At 29.2% G+C, this 14,403-nt stretch overlaps 1 protein-coding gene across 1 annotated transcript in view; it reads right to left on the bottom strand.

Annotated features, from left to right (window-relative positions):
- The window catches only part of LOC117174176 (cytochrome c oxidase assembly factor 3, mitochondrial), a 46,622-nt gene extending 44,663 nt beyond the window's left edge, over window positions 1–1,959 (bottom strand). Inside the window, exon 1 of the mRNA XM_033363016.1 lies at window positions 1,774–1,959. The gene's annotated coding sequence lies outside the window, so the exon portion shown is untranslated. The remainder of the gene's footprint in view (window positions 1–1,773) is intronic.
- Window positions 1,960–14,403: the final 12,444 nt, after the last annotated feature.

Genomic DNA, 14,403 nt, shown 5'->3' with positions numbered 1-14,403 from the left:
TACATACACACACACACATTTCGAGTCAGCTGTATCAATTATAATGATTTAAAGTATATTTTAAAATATATTTTTTATGAATGTGCCAGTGAAATTCTGTTAGTCTAATTTTGTTTGCCAATGCGAAACGTAATCTGGCTTGGAACTGTCGTCTTAGCATCTAAAAACCGAAAGAACAATTTTCCAATCACTTGGAATTATAATTATATTTTTATAAAAACGTTAGGATATATATTTAAGAAATTGGAAAATACATACGAGAACTTGATTAGACGAATAGTCTAAAAAAGTCCGTAGAAATTGCAGACCACAAAAATGAAAATAAAAACTAAATAATATTAAAGAACTATATATAGACAATATATAGAATGAAATTTATAATTAATAATTTTAGAATTAGTGGAAAATATATGAAACCGTAATATAAATTACTCATCGACTTATATTTGTGGTATTTATTAAAACAACCAAGTTTTACAAAGTTATAAATGTAAAAATGTTTTAATTGGCAACTTTCAATCCGAATGGTTCTTGTCCAAGCTAAGTTTACCATCAGTGCGCCTCGAAGGTGTGCCGAGAGTTGCTTACAGCGCTCCAAGCGGCTCTTGGCAAACTATATCGATTGATGCTTTCTACGGGGAGCGGTGGGTACAGGGGAAGTGACTTTTTTCGCCGAACGCGCCGTCTATATTTATGGTGGCAACTAAGCCCGCACCGCATCTACGTTTATAATATCTTTGCCCTACCCCTTTGCAACGCCTCGTGGGGGACGGAAAGGCACCCATGTGACTGGTAACATAAATAAGGTTGGCCAAACCCCTACCCCTTGCAACGTGTCTTAGGGGGCGGAAATGCACCCCTGTGACCCGTTCCAGAAATGTTAATCAAGCCCCTATACCTTTGCAACGCCTCGTGTGGGGGCGGGGGCACCCCTATGACACCGCAACCAATCGTGCAGTATTTCTGTGAGTTTTAATATTTTACACAGTTTTTCTCGAAAACTATTACTCGCAGAGTGAAAATGTATTTCACATGAAATATGTTTTTAAAAGATCTAAAACATTCATTAAAATTTTTTTTGTAAATTTGTATTATTTATTAAGATAGACAAAAAAAATCATGAGTTTTCACCTTGAAAATCAAATTTGCCGGTATTTTCATAATTAGCGAGTCAAAATACATGGATATGCAGTTTTAAATCATTCGGAGGTATGTACTATTCGGAAAATTTTCCTTTAATTTTTATGAATGACCATATTAGTTATGATTTTTAAATAACAAAATTAAGGAACTGAAAAATGTAACTTTTTAGGTAACTTGGAGTTACTTTATCTAGTGTAACTTCAACTAGCAAATAACAGTAACTAGTTACCTTTTTCGCTAATCAACATAACTTTAACTATCTGCTCAGCAAAAGTAACTTACCAAACACTGGGGCGCTTTCACACGATTGCAGATCAGCAGATTGCATGCAGAAAGTTCCCAAGAGTGAAAGAGATGGTAACTGTATGTTCTTTCATCTCTTTCACTCCTGCAAACTTTCTGCATGCAATCTGCTGATCTGCAATCGTATGAAAGCGCCCTGATATGGTGAAAAACAATTGTTCCTCCTAAATTATTTTTTTAAGTACCATTTTTCAATAGCAAGTTATAGAAAGCTGTGGAAGGTAGCGATAATTCTGCATAAAATGACAAGCCGTATCAATAAACCAAATTCTTTTACACAAATCTATTCATGTAATATAACAAATACCATAATGCTTTAAAAGATACCTGCTAAGAGTTCTGGAGCAACAATTTCCTCAAGAGCACATGTCCAACGCACTGGCGCTTGATTACAGAAATAAACTGATGGCTATGAGATTCATCAGATTCACGTTCTTAAAAGAAATTTGAATTTATAGGATTGTTCTCGAAGCTTAAATCGAAAGCATGGAGAATAGACACAAGGAGCCCAAAGTCATGGGTACGGCACTCAATGTAAATTGCGCGAGTAACTCAGACTCGGCTTAGTGCTCCCTCGTGGATATCCTCTAAACTAAAAGAAAAATGAAATTGATGAACCTACCGACTCCTGCTACGAAAAGTTTCATAACCCTGAGTGTATTTTCAAAATATTTTATTAATTGAAACTTTAATTTTGAACCGTCAAAGAAATGGTATACACATTAGCATGCAGCCTGTCAACATTGTTAAGAATAAAGGTTCAATTGCAGAATAGAGGCGTCACTTCTGTTTCTTATTATTAAAAAAAATTATTTTTATTCTATTTATTATTTTTCATCATTAACTACGTTTATCCCTATTTATTTGAAATTCTCAAAAATAGGGGTGACGCCCTTATTCTGCAATCTAACCATAATTAAATCATTCTCAATAATTAAAATTTGAAATAATTCATAATTTTAGCATTGTTATTGGCCATTTTTTTATTAAAACTCTTTAAATGATCAAGTTTTTCTTTGGTACGAGCAAAACATAACCTCAAAATTTGAAATTCTTTTTCACGAAAATCTTTCTTCTATTCCCAGCTTATATTATAAAGTTATTTTCAGTTAAAATATTGATACTTTCACTTTCGTACAATTTTTCATCCCATTACATACCATTACAGGATTTGCTGATTGGACAAAACTTACTCATTGCTTTATTCAAATTAACCTGCTTGTTCGGTTAGCAAGCAAACGCAACTGTGAAACATGCGTAGTGTAATTCACTCGACTCTCGTACGCCTCTCTCGGATCACCTCTGAAGCTCTACCGCCCCGTCCCGCATTCCCAATAAGTTATCATAAAATATGCCACAGCGCCGTGCCCATGCCCAAATTAGTGTAACAGGAAAGTTCTAAAGAGTTTATGTGGCCGAGAATATGTCCGGGAGCACGAGAATATGACCGAGAATTTCTTTGATGAATGTGCTCTTGGGGAATTTATGAGAATTTGAAAAAAAATTGTTGGTAACGTTGGAAAAGCGAATCTAGTAGTTTATACGATTATTTTTACTTATTTTATGCGACTGAATTATAGAATTTGAAATGCAAAAATATTCTTGAACATTTCATACTGAGTTTTAGGAATGTTATGGTTTTAAACGTTTTATTATAAACATAAGAATGTACTACGTGTTAAAGTGTACTAATATTTAGAAGTAGTATTTAAAACGGAAAAATATTCTTGAATATTTGATACTGAGTTTAAAAATGATTGCAGTTTTAAAAATTTTATCATAAAAATAACGCAGTTCCACGTATTAAGACTATATATTTCCTATCTCAAAATAGGATCTTGTACTTTGTACAAATATATGCTAATTATTGCTTCTATGTGCTTAAGTGATGAAACTTAAACCGTGACAATATTCTTATAAGTGTAAGGTTAAGCTGTAGAATTTTAAATATTTCTTATAAACCTAAGACTGTTCTACGTGTTAAGACTACAGTTTTTACCTTTAAAAAATTATTGTTCTTCGGACAATTAGTATACATATGAGGTCATTACTTCTTTTTATGATCGAGTTGTAAAGCTTTAAGTTAAAAAATAACATAATCGTAAAAGTTTCAAAATCTTTAGATTAGAACATAAGACTTTCTTAACTTGTTACAAAATAAACTATTTGAAAAACAATAAAACCGGTTTTTTCAAAACCTAAAATTGTAATATTAGCGTATTGAATATAAATATAAATTTAAAATTTACATATATTACATAACATTATTGTATTACTTAATTTTAAAGTTTTACTTTAATATTACGGCTAAAAAGAAATTTTTATATTGAATTTCGATAAGACTTAACTTTTTTCGCAGTTTTATTTTTATGAAACTTTAATTAATACAATTCATTGTTTTTGGAAATAAATTTAAAATATTATAATGTTTAAAGATAAAGAAAATATTAGTGAAGGCAAAACTCTCTTAATAAATTCTCTGTAAATTCTCCAGTTGTCTTAAAATGATGGTCACAGTCACGAGAACGTGACCGGATTTGAAATGTCCAAGAAATGTAGAACTCTAAACCAGGGTTGGGCAGAGACGCGTCACTCGGGGTTAATGACGTATTGTACGTAAAAAACCTGTAAAAACGTAATAAAAGTAATAAAGGTGGTGGACTCGGATAGAGCATAATATAACCTCACTTTTTGAATTATTCTCATTCGTACCGACTTACATTGTTGTTGTTTATCAGAACTCCATTTGACAAAAAAATATCACCAAGATTACCAAAACTGACACCACTCATTTTAGAATTATTATTTTCATAGCTTTCATCTAATTGCATTAGGTTTTCTTCTGACGCACTCATAATAATAACGCACTTTTTTCTGAAAAAACTGTGAAAATCAGCGAAAATCCATGAATGATTTGTTTTTTAATTTTTAACATATTTGCACTTCGGATGGTTTGAAAATTCACTGGTCGTTTCTTAACCTTTCTTTAGCCGTATTCGATAATCCGCATATCTGACAAAGCACAACATTTTCACCATTTTTTTGTTTTATGGAAGGATCATTCTTCCCAAAATAGATTCCGCGGTCTACCACCTCTATTTATTGTCGAAGTTGTAGAATAATAACTTTTTTTCATTCACTTTAAATTTCAAGCATGCTACATAATATCAGAGATGAGGTGGGAGATTGCTTATGCCGTGTATTTGATTTCGACCGACTTACCCCAGCGCGCCCTGTTTGCCTTAGCCTTCCGGGAACTAAAATTAAAGGTCTAAAAGCGCGCTCTGTTTTCCTTATTGTTATTTTTCTTGAACTAAAATGAAAGGTGGCTTACCTGCCACTTACTTGGTAAAACAGGGTACACTTTGATAAAGTCGGTAGAGAAGATCGGAGTTGGTAACAATAATACATAATAAAATAATAAATTAAGAAAAATGTGTCAAATCTACTCCTTTAAAATTAATTATTTAACTAAGCTTTGGCTTTAATGATTTTCTCAACTAGAAAATGTTATCATAATAAAGATAATTTTTTATTTATTATCTCCAGTTCTTATTATTAATTAATTTATAATTAATACCATGTTATTTAAATTTAAATTCATTATTGTGTTTTTAAGGATAAGGAGTTTATATAATAATAATTAGAGTATGATCTTCAATTCAATAGATTCTATATATTAGAAGTTATTCAATATCATTAATATTTTACGTAATTTTCATTAGATAATAAAGCTTTAACTTTGACCAATTTTTAATTTTAAAATTGTAATCGCTTCGAATTAAAAATTATTTTTCAATTACATTATTCAATTTTGATCACTCTAAATTAGTCTAATTTTAAAAATTGAAGTTGGTCATTTTTTTCAGAGATTCTGATACAAAAATCTTTTAATATATGTATTTTTCTTAAATTTCAAGCAAATTCCATTAGAACTTACTCAATATCGTAAGAAAATTAAAAAATTTTAGTATTTGATATGTCCATACAAATAGGAGAGAAATACTGTCTTGATTTGGAAGAACACCGTTAACTGCATTTTGGATAAGGCCCTTGAGCCGCCTACCGTTAATTGCTTCAGGTGACTTTATCCGATTCGCAGTTAACGGTGTTTTTCCAAATCACGGCAGAATAGGCATGTCGTTGCCGGATCTAAATAACGAGCGGGCTGTTGTACCTAGATCTTGGATTGCTAAACCTCTATTGCTTTTGCAAACCAACATGGTCCACTCCCCCTTGTAACTTATGATCAATCCCCGCGCTCAAGTTAGGTAGCATGAGGCTAGTCCCCTCCTATTCCAATGTCCATCAGATGTGGTAGAGCCCCAAGAGGACACTGGGGCCAATGCATCCCATAGAAATCGACCAGGGAGAGGCGAAGTCTTGATTTGCCTACTCGTAAATAAAATGCTTAAACCAAAGATAATACTATTTTTGCTTAAACTCATCCGATCGTACGATATAGAAACCTTTCAATTCTTTCTTGCTTTGTTCAATCTTTGAAATCTATTTTAAATCTTCATGAAATATTTGTAAGCTTTGTGAAATCTTTAAAGTCATTGGGAAATCATTGAAAATTTTGTGAAATCTTTCTAAAATGTTAGTGAATTCTCTGAAAATCTTTGCAAAATCATCAGGCAATTATTGAAATCTTTGGTTCAATCTTTGAAATCTATCTGAAATCTATCTGAAATCTTTCTGAAATATTTGAACTCTTTGGGAAATCATTTAATTCTTTGTGAAATACTGGTAATTTCTCTAAAAATCATTGTGAAATATTTGAAGGTATCTGAAATCATTCAAATCTATCTAAAATCTCGGCGAAATCTTTGAAAATTTTGGGAAATCATTGACATTTTTGTGAATTGTTTAAAAGTCTTTGCAAATTATTTGAAATACTTTTGAAATATTCGGTGATATTTGTTAAATTAATAAAACCTTCATGAAATCTTTTTAAAATGATTGAAGTCTTTGTGCAGTCTCTTAAATCAACCCGAAATCTTTGAAATCTTAATTTTCAAGTAATAGAAGACTTTATAAAATCTTTTAAATCTATGCGAAGGCTAGGCGAAACCTGTGAAATCGTTCCGATTTCTATGGCATTTAACCGTTCTTTTAATAATGTCATTTTAGGTTTTAATTATGTCAGCTTTTAATAATGCCAATTTAAGTCAAAATCAATTGGACTTAAATAAGTTAGTGCATATTTTTAAATGGACATACTTTGACCTGCTAGATCATTAACCATTTTTAATAAAATCATATGGTAACTATTACATCAAGAATGTAAAGCTTCATTCAGAAATTGGCATTAGCTACTTTTAGATGAAATAGTAACTCTTTGTACTATAAAAAATAATTAAGAGAGTCTCGTTGCCAATTTCTGATAAATAATCTCAGAGATTTGTAATAGAGCGGAATAATTTTCATGGCAAATAAATAATAAAATTGAGTAATTTTAAAGTTTCTATTATCTATTCGTTTTTTGTTATAAACGTTTATTTTTGTTTGTTTGTTAAATGTTAATGGACTCTTGAGACTCTTAAGTATGCTAGTTCTTCAAAAACGGCATTGGACTCTATAAATGTAAACCATCCTAAATTTGTAATATGCCAAAGGCGTAAAACACATAGGTATTTTGCAAGTAAATAGTCGCTAGCGCATCTGGAGCACGGTGCACAGTGGTCTGGAATAGGAATTTACTGTTCATAATCGCCCACAGGTCGTATTTCTTAACCGATTTAAAAGTTTTTTTTTAGAAATGCTCAGCAATTAATTTTTAAGAGAATTGTGGTTTGCTTTTTTAAATTTTTTTCACAGAGCAACAATATATAAACAAATATAGTGACAAAATTGACCATTTTAGCTTTATGAATTTTTATCTCAAGAAAAAATACAGATAGAAACTCACTATCAGCCGGAATTATTGCACATGTATACATAGAACATAATTAATTTTAATAATATTTAACTGAATTATTATAAACAATTTTTATAAAGGAATTCGTATTATTTTGTTTTATCATAGAAAAAATCGTTTAGTTCACGCTAGTTGCTAATATTTTTCATAAAAGTCATAATTTGTAACAAAAAAATTGGCACGAGTTAACAACTATTGTTTTTATAAACATTTCTATAAACAAATTCTTTATAAACGAGTTTTTCTCATAGCTGAATTGATTTTTCTGAACAAAAGTAATTCACAATTGTCTTTAAAGACTTTTATATACTTTAAGCTTTATCAAAAATAAAGAATATAGATTGTTTATAACAATTTAATTGAACAAGTCTCCTAATCGGCCGTTTCCTCATTTGTTTTTCATGAAGTTATGTACAAAACAAATGAAAGATAAGTGACTTCTGAATACGCAAGTACAGCGTTATTGAACCTTATTTTCACTTGTTCCTCATTTATTTTTCAGGAAGTTGCATAAAACAAATGGAAGATAGGTGACTTCTAAAAACGCAAGTACAGCGTTATTGCTATGGACAGTTTGCTACAGAATTTGTTATTAACAATTACGCAAATTATTATTTAATGTCCCATATCGAATTTTGGAATCACTATTAGTTTATTGTCGGATAATTTCAGTAGCACACCGTCCTTTTTGCATGTAAAAAAAATAAATCATAGTTTTGTTAAAAAAATTCTTTATAACAATCATATAACTTATTTTTTATTTAATTTCGTTGGTTAGTCACCGCGATAAATGTCACTCTAATAATTATTGAAGAAAAAAACATTTTTTTCTACGAGGAAACGGCCGAATAGGAGACTTGTTTAACTAAATTGTTATAGACAATCTATATTGTTTATGTTTGATAAATCTTAAATTACATAAATGGCTTTAAAGACAATTGTGAATCACTTTTGTTTAGAAAAATCAATTCAGTTATTAGAAAAACTCGTTTATAAAGAATTTAATTAAAATTAATTATGTTCTATGAATGCATGTGCAATAATTCCGGCTGATAGTGAGTTTCTATCTGTATTTTCTCTTGAGATACAAATTTACAAAGCTAAAATGGTCAATTTTCTCACTATATATGTTTATATATTGTTGCTCTGTGAAAAAAATTTTAAAAAAGCAAACCACAATTCTCTTAAAAATTCATTGCTGAGAATTTCTAAAAAAAAAACTTTCAAATCGGTTAAGAAATACGACCTGTGGACGATTATGAAGAGTAAATTCCTATTCTAGACCACTTTGCGGTGTGCCGACTCCTTGTAAGACTTGACAAGTTTACGCCTGTGGCGTATAAAATATTTGGGACTCTAATCTGTAATGCAGCTAGCCCATTCATCTTTCGGGAAACTATCCTTTGAAACAGTCACGCCTGTGGTTGTAAAAAGTAGAAATATAGGCGGGAAGTCTCTAGGAGTCTAGGACTCTCGGTAAATTACTGGGGATGAGTATTCCATAAATTTCGCTGAAAAAGCAGCGAAATTTAGCTGTTATTCAGTGAAATTTCACTGATCAGCAGCTACATTGCACTGTTTTAGCAGTGTATATACGCTGATTTTAATGAAAGATATACTGATTCAGATTTAGAGGGTACAAAGAAGACGAATTTTCAACAAAATACAGGAATGTTTAACTCAGAAAGGACAATTTTCATACAAATAGTTTCATTTCAAATGAAAAATATCAATTTTAAACATAAATCATTTTCAACAAAATAGTCAGATTTTTAATCAACGAGATGAATTTTCAACTGAATTGAAGGAATACTCAACTGGATTTGTTAATTTTTTTTAAACTTTCAACAAAATAGCTTCTTTATCAACTGCGTTTAGTTGAATTTTCAGTTAAATAAATCATTCTATCGACCAACAAGGCGAATTGTTAACAAAATACATGAATTTTCAAGGAAATAGCATTTGAATTTTTAACTACAAAGATGAATTGTCAATCAACAAGACGAACTATCTACCAAAAAGATGAATTTTCAACCAAAAGAAAAGCTCATAGCGCGCTCGCCGCACGAATCACTATTTTGCTTGCAATTATTTTATTTGGAAATAAAAATCAATAAAATACCACAATAATCATTTTTACTTTAATAACTTCTATTTGTACACGGATTCGCGTGGGTACCCTCTCACGATGCAGAATAAATGATTGTGCAACACTAAACATTTTTATCAAATGTTTAGGCAAATGCGAGTACTTCCAATAACCTCGTATGTAGCCGCATTGTAATTTAATTGTACTCAAATTAATGCACTGATTTTAGGCCCGCCTTCGTAAAGAACAAATTTCAAATGCGCATAGAATGTGAAGTTGAGAGACTTCTGTTCTAGCGTGGATTTGCACATAAAAAATCGTATCGCAATAAGTGATAATAATACTGGTTATATGTTCGACTGATTAATCACAGTAAAATATATAGAGAAAAGTATTGCAAGAGAAAATATACTACAGAAAATCTTGATGAAGCAAAATATTTAACTGAAGAGATTATGAAATTACTTTAAGAAATTAATAAATATAGATACTCACTGAAACTAATGAAAATGAAAGTGTTTACCATTATAGAGTTTTAATTTCTTCATTAATTCTTATTAAATATATAGTGCATACATTTTCTTATAAAAATTAATTTGTTTAAAATGTTCAAATGGTTCAAAATCTAAAAAAAAAGTTAAGTTCTGAATTTTTTTTATGAAATTTATTTGTATAATAAACCATTATTGTAAATTGACAAGGTGTCCTAGGAAAATGTGATTAGAAATATATTCTTTGTTGATTCCGTAAACAAATTAGGCCTATTCTTCCAAAAATGCCCAAACTCTTAATTTTCTCATGAAAGTAGTTTAAATAATAAATTTTGAAAATGCGATTATTATAATTAATCGGAAATACGTTCTTAATTAAAGTTGTAAAAAGAACTGACCCCATTCGTTTAAAAAATAGCCAAATTCTGAATTTCTTATGAAAGTTCTTTAAATAATTAACCATTCTTGTAGATTTAACAAATACCTTAGGAAAGAGTCATAGCAAAGACAATCATAGTTAATTTCGTAAACAAATTGTGTTTATTAATTGAAAAATACCTCACCTCTCAATATGTTTATAAAAATTGTTTAAATGATTAATAATTATTATAAATTTACAAAGTATCGTAAGAAATGATCATCGAAAGACAATCTTAGTTCAGATCTTTGAAGGGATAAGTGAAAAAGCTATTACGGATCTTAAGACTAGACTTGGACAAACAGGTACTAAGTTGTCACCTTTCCAGAAACCTGAAAACACAGGTCGAGGAAGGCAGGGAGTAAAATCGCATGCTCCTTCCCCCTCAACCATGGCGCTCTCTGCAACCGCACGGCTTGCACGCCCCAAAATCTGGCCCTTATTTTAAATGAACTAGATGAAATTAAAAAGTTTAAAATTGCATTGTGTAAAATAAAAATAAACAAAAATTCGAAGTATTTGAATGATTACAGTTTTAGAGCTCTGAATTTTCATATTGAATACTGAATTAAAACATTTACAAACATTGAAACATTCAATTTAGTTTTCGTTTGCAAATTCTCGAATTTTAATTGCTTCATATTGAAAATTATTTATTTTTAAAAAATTTCAACTTTACATTTTCCAATTTTCAAATTTTTGAACCAGTTTCTGATTTGACTTTGAGGTCGCCTTGAAAACTTGAATAATTCTTGATTAACTTTCGTGCTAAATTATCTCTTCCAAATATGAATAGGAATTTTTTTAGTTTTCTATTAAATATACCTATTTTCAAACAAGCGTCTCATCTCTTATATCTTATTTCAAAATGTAAACGTGGAAAAATTTGAACCAATTTTTTAATTTAAATAATGAAATTTAAGAGAAAATTAAAAAATATTTCAAAACCTTTGAAAAATTTTCAAGCAAAAAACACATTAGTAGATAATAAGGCACTTGAATTAAGTTAGCAACATTTTTTTAAATGTTACAAAAATGGATATAATTTTAAGAGATATTTATAAGTAAAAGTTCTAAATATCTTTTAAATTAACTCCAATTTTTCCAAATATTTAGCAGAGTGATTTTCATTTGATCGCGGTTTACCTGCTCGACGTGCCCTCGCGCTGTGTCGAGCATTGCCTGAGGCGGGCCCTTTTGTCCTCATGATGAATAAAACACGGGACATAACATTTTTATAATATTGTAATCAGGAATTTAAAAATATTATATTCGAAATGTACGTTTATTTGCGATTCCAGAAATATGTTACTTGCAATGAAAAGATTAAAATTAGAATAAGTTGTCACAGATTTGCTTATTGTTATTTTTCAGCAATTCCCGTCGTCGTTTTCTAAAAAATAATCATTAATATACAATTTTAATATTTACTATGACTTTTAAAACAATTTTCAATTGTTTAAACAAAGGTTAATTATTGAAACAATAATTTATTCCCCAGAAATTTAAAAAATAATCTTATTTTCTTATTGAAATGCAATATTTTGTCATTGTTTGAAGTAGTAAATTTGTCTAAAAAAATTACGTAATTATTTGAACAATTATTTATTGTTTATTTTCAAAAATTTTCAATTGAGCCAGAGATTGCAATAAAATAGAACACATAGCATTATGTTTCTGACTTTATAACGTATAGAAAGAAAAAATTTACCACTTTTTAATTGTTAAAACAAATATAATTTGTTTAAATAATTACTGTTCCAAAAATACTTTCGAAATCGTAATTAATTATATGTCTTCTTTTTAATAGTTATCGAAAAATAACTGCTTGAGAAAATGAAAATTGTGTGAACAAATAGAACTTTGTTAAACATTAACAGAAATGTATGAAAATTATGTAATTATTATTATATATGTATATATGCGTATATATGTATGTATGTATGTATGTATATATGATATTAAATATACGTATTTAATTTTTCAATCAAAATCAAAAGAAAACTTTCTGTACGTAAAAATTAAGTGAAAAATGCACTTAACCCTTTTTTAATAAAACCAATGTCAGAAGCCAAAAAACATTGCGTCGAAAATGATTTTTCAAAAAGTTTGTTTCCAGCGATGCATACTTCCTGAGAACATTTTTCTTTTAATTTTTTTAAGACAGAAACTTATAATTTAAAATTGTACATTGAATTTGAAAATTATGCTTGAATTATTATTATTATATAAACTCCTAATCTGTTAAGAAAACATAATAATAATAATAATTTGAAATTTAAATAATATATATTAAAATAATTAGGTATAATTATTCATATTATTATTATTATCGAAGCATTATTGTTCTAAAAACTGAAGATAATAAATTAAAAAAATTTATTTATCATAATAACATTTTATAGTTGAAAAAATCATTAAAACCAATGCTTAGTTAAATAATTAATTTTAAACTGTAATGTGAAATTCAACAATTTTTAAGGAATACTTAAAATTGTAGACATGGAAACATTTAGCAGGTAAAAATTAAAGAACTTTACAAGTTAATAGTTGAAGGGGTTTGTTGAAACTTGATTTTCGTTGTTGAAGATTTATCATTTTAGTTGAAATTCATCTACTTGATTGAAAACCCGTTTTTTTCTAATTTTAAATTAATTTTCCGAACCAAAAATAAATCTTTTTGGTTAAAACATTACAATTTTAGTAGCATATTTAGCTCTTCGGATACAAAATAAATTATATCGTTGGAAATTAACGTCTTTATTTGAAAATTCAGCTATTTCATTTTTGGTTGCAAATTTATCTTTTGACTTCTTCAAGGTAAGTGGGTAAAAATTCATGCATTCTGTTGAAAATTCATTTTTGTTGCAAATATTAATTTTTTGAAACTGGCAATTTAACTATCCATTTATTCCACTCTTATTTGTTTGTAATTTGAACTATTTGTTGTTTAAAATTCGCCTTTTAAAAAAAATGAATGTTTTTTTATGTAAAATTACAAAACTTAAACAATTACTTTTTTTCTTAAACAGTGTTTTAACCGTAATAAGGTGCTAATTCTATTTTCGTAATTTTGGGCTCACAACTATGCAGTCGTTCATACCGAGTATTCTTACAACAGAAGTAGACCATAAAAGGAGGAAAATTTCCAAAATTGATTAGGTTCAACCAGGTAGACGAACTATAGGCAAAGGTATATACGGTTCTTACTTAATTCCAGAAGAATGCTTTCTAGGTTTTCCCCGCAAGTAACTGAGGGGTTCAAACTTAAAAGGCCTTGCATAAATATGGGTCATATATCTCTCAAACTTAAGAGTATGTTGTAGAATCGATTGCAGTTTAATATTTAGGAATTTGCAATCGTGTATGTTACATTAAAATATTTAGTACTTATATTACTGTTTTCTTCTATTTTATTTGAATAACTGTACACTTTAAGGTAGTATTTTGTGTGTATATATTAGTTATATTTTCTAAAATATGCGATTCTAATTTCAAAGCGAAAGAGCCATCAATAATTTAAATCATCCAATTCAAAATAATGTTATAAAAAGATCTGAATAAAAAGTTTGTAACATTTGGAAATGTTCAAGCATTTTTATCAAATTAATCTTTTGCCTGACAAACAAAGCCACTGATAATAAACAATGAAAGAGGAGGAGAGTGCTCGAATATGAGATATTGTCGTAATATGAGAAAACGGGGTATCAGCTAAACTAAGAGACCCACTCTGTTGGTTCTATCACTAACTTGTAGCCCTTGAAGAAAGAGTAATTTCATGATATAGTCAATTTTTCATTGGGCTTCTAATTCTAAAGATTATAGGCGAATTTTTTGTGAAATCGATGGTGGTCGAGTTCTTGGAAGGAAATTCTTTTAACCCTATTTATTATTCATTAAATATGTATTTAGCAGTGAAGTTTGTCTGGATTGATGAGGATTGAATAACTAAGTAGGAAAATATCGATAGTGTTGAAGTTTTTCATTGTACAGGTCAGGCATAGTAAGTGCATAGTTGCACGGTGTGGTTCTCATAATA

The sequence above is a fragment of the Belonocnema kinseyi genome, chromosome 6 (assembly GCF_010883055.1).
Source record: "Belonocnema kinseyi isolate 2016_QV_RU_SX_M_011 chromosome 6, B_treatae_v1, whole genome shotgun sequence".
NCBI lineage: Eukaryota > Metazoa > Arthropoda > Insecta > Hymenoptera > Cynipidae > Belonocnema > Belonocnema kinseyi.
Note: the sequence above shows the minus strand (reverse complement) of the source record. Positions and strands in the feature narration are given on the sequence as shown.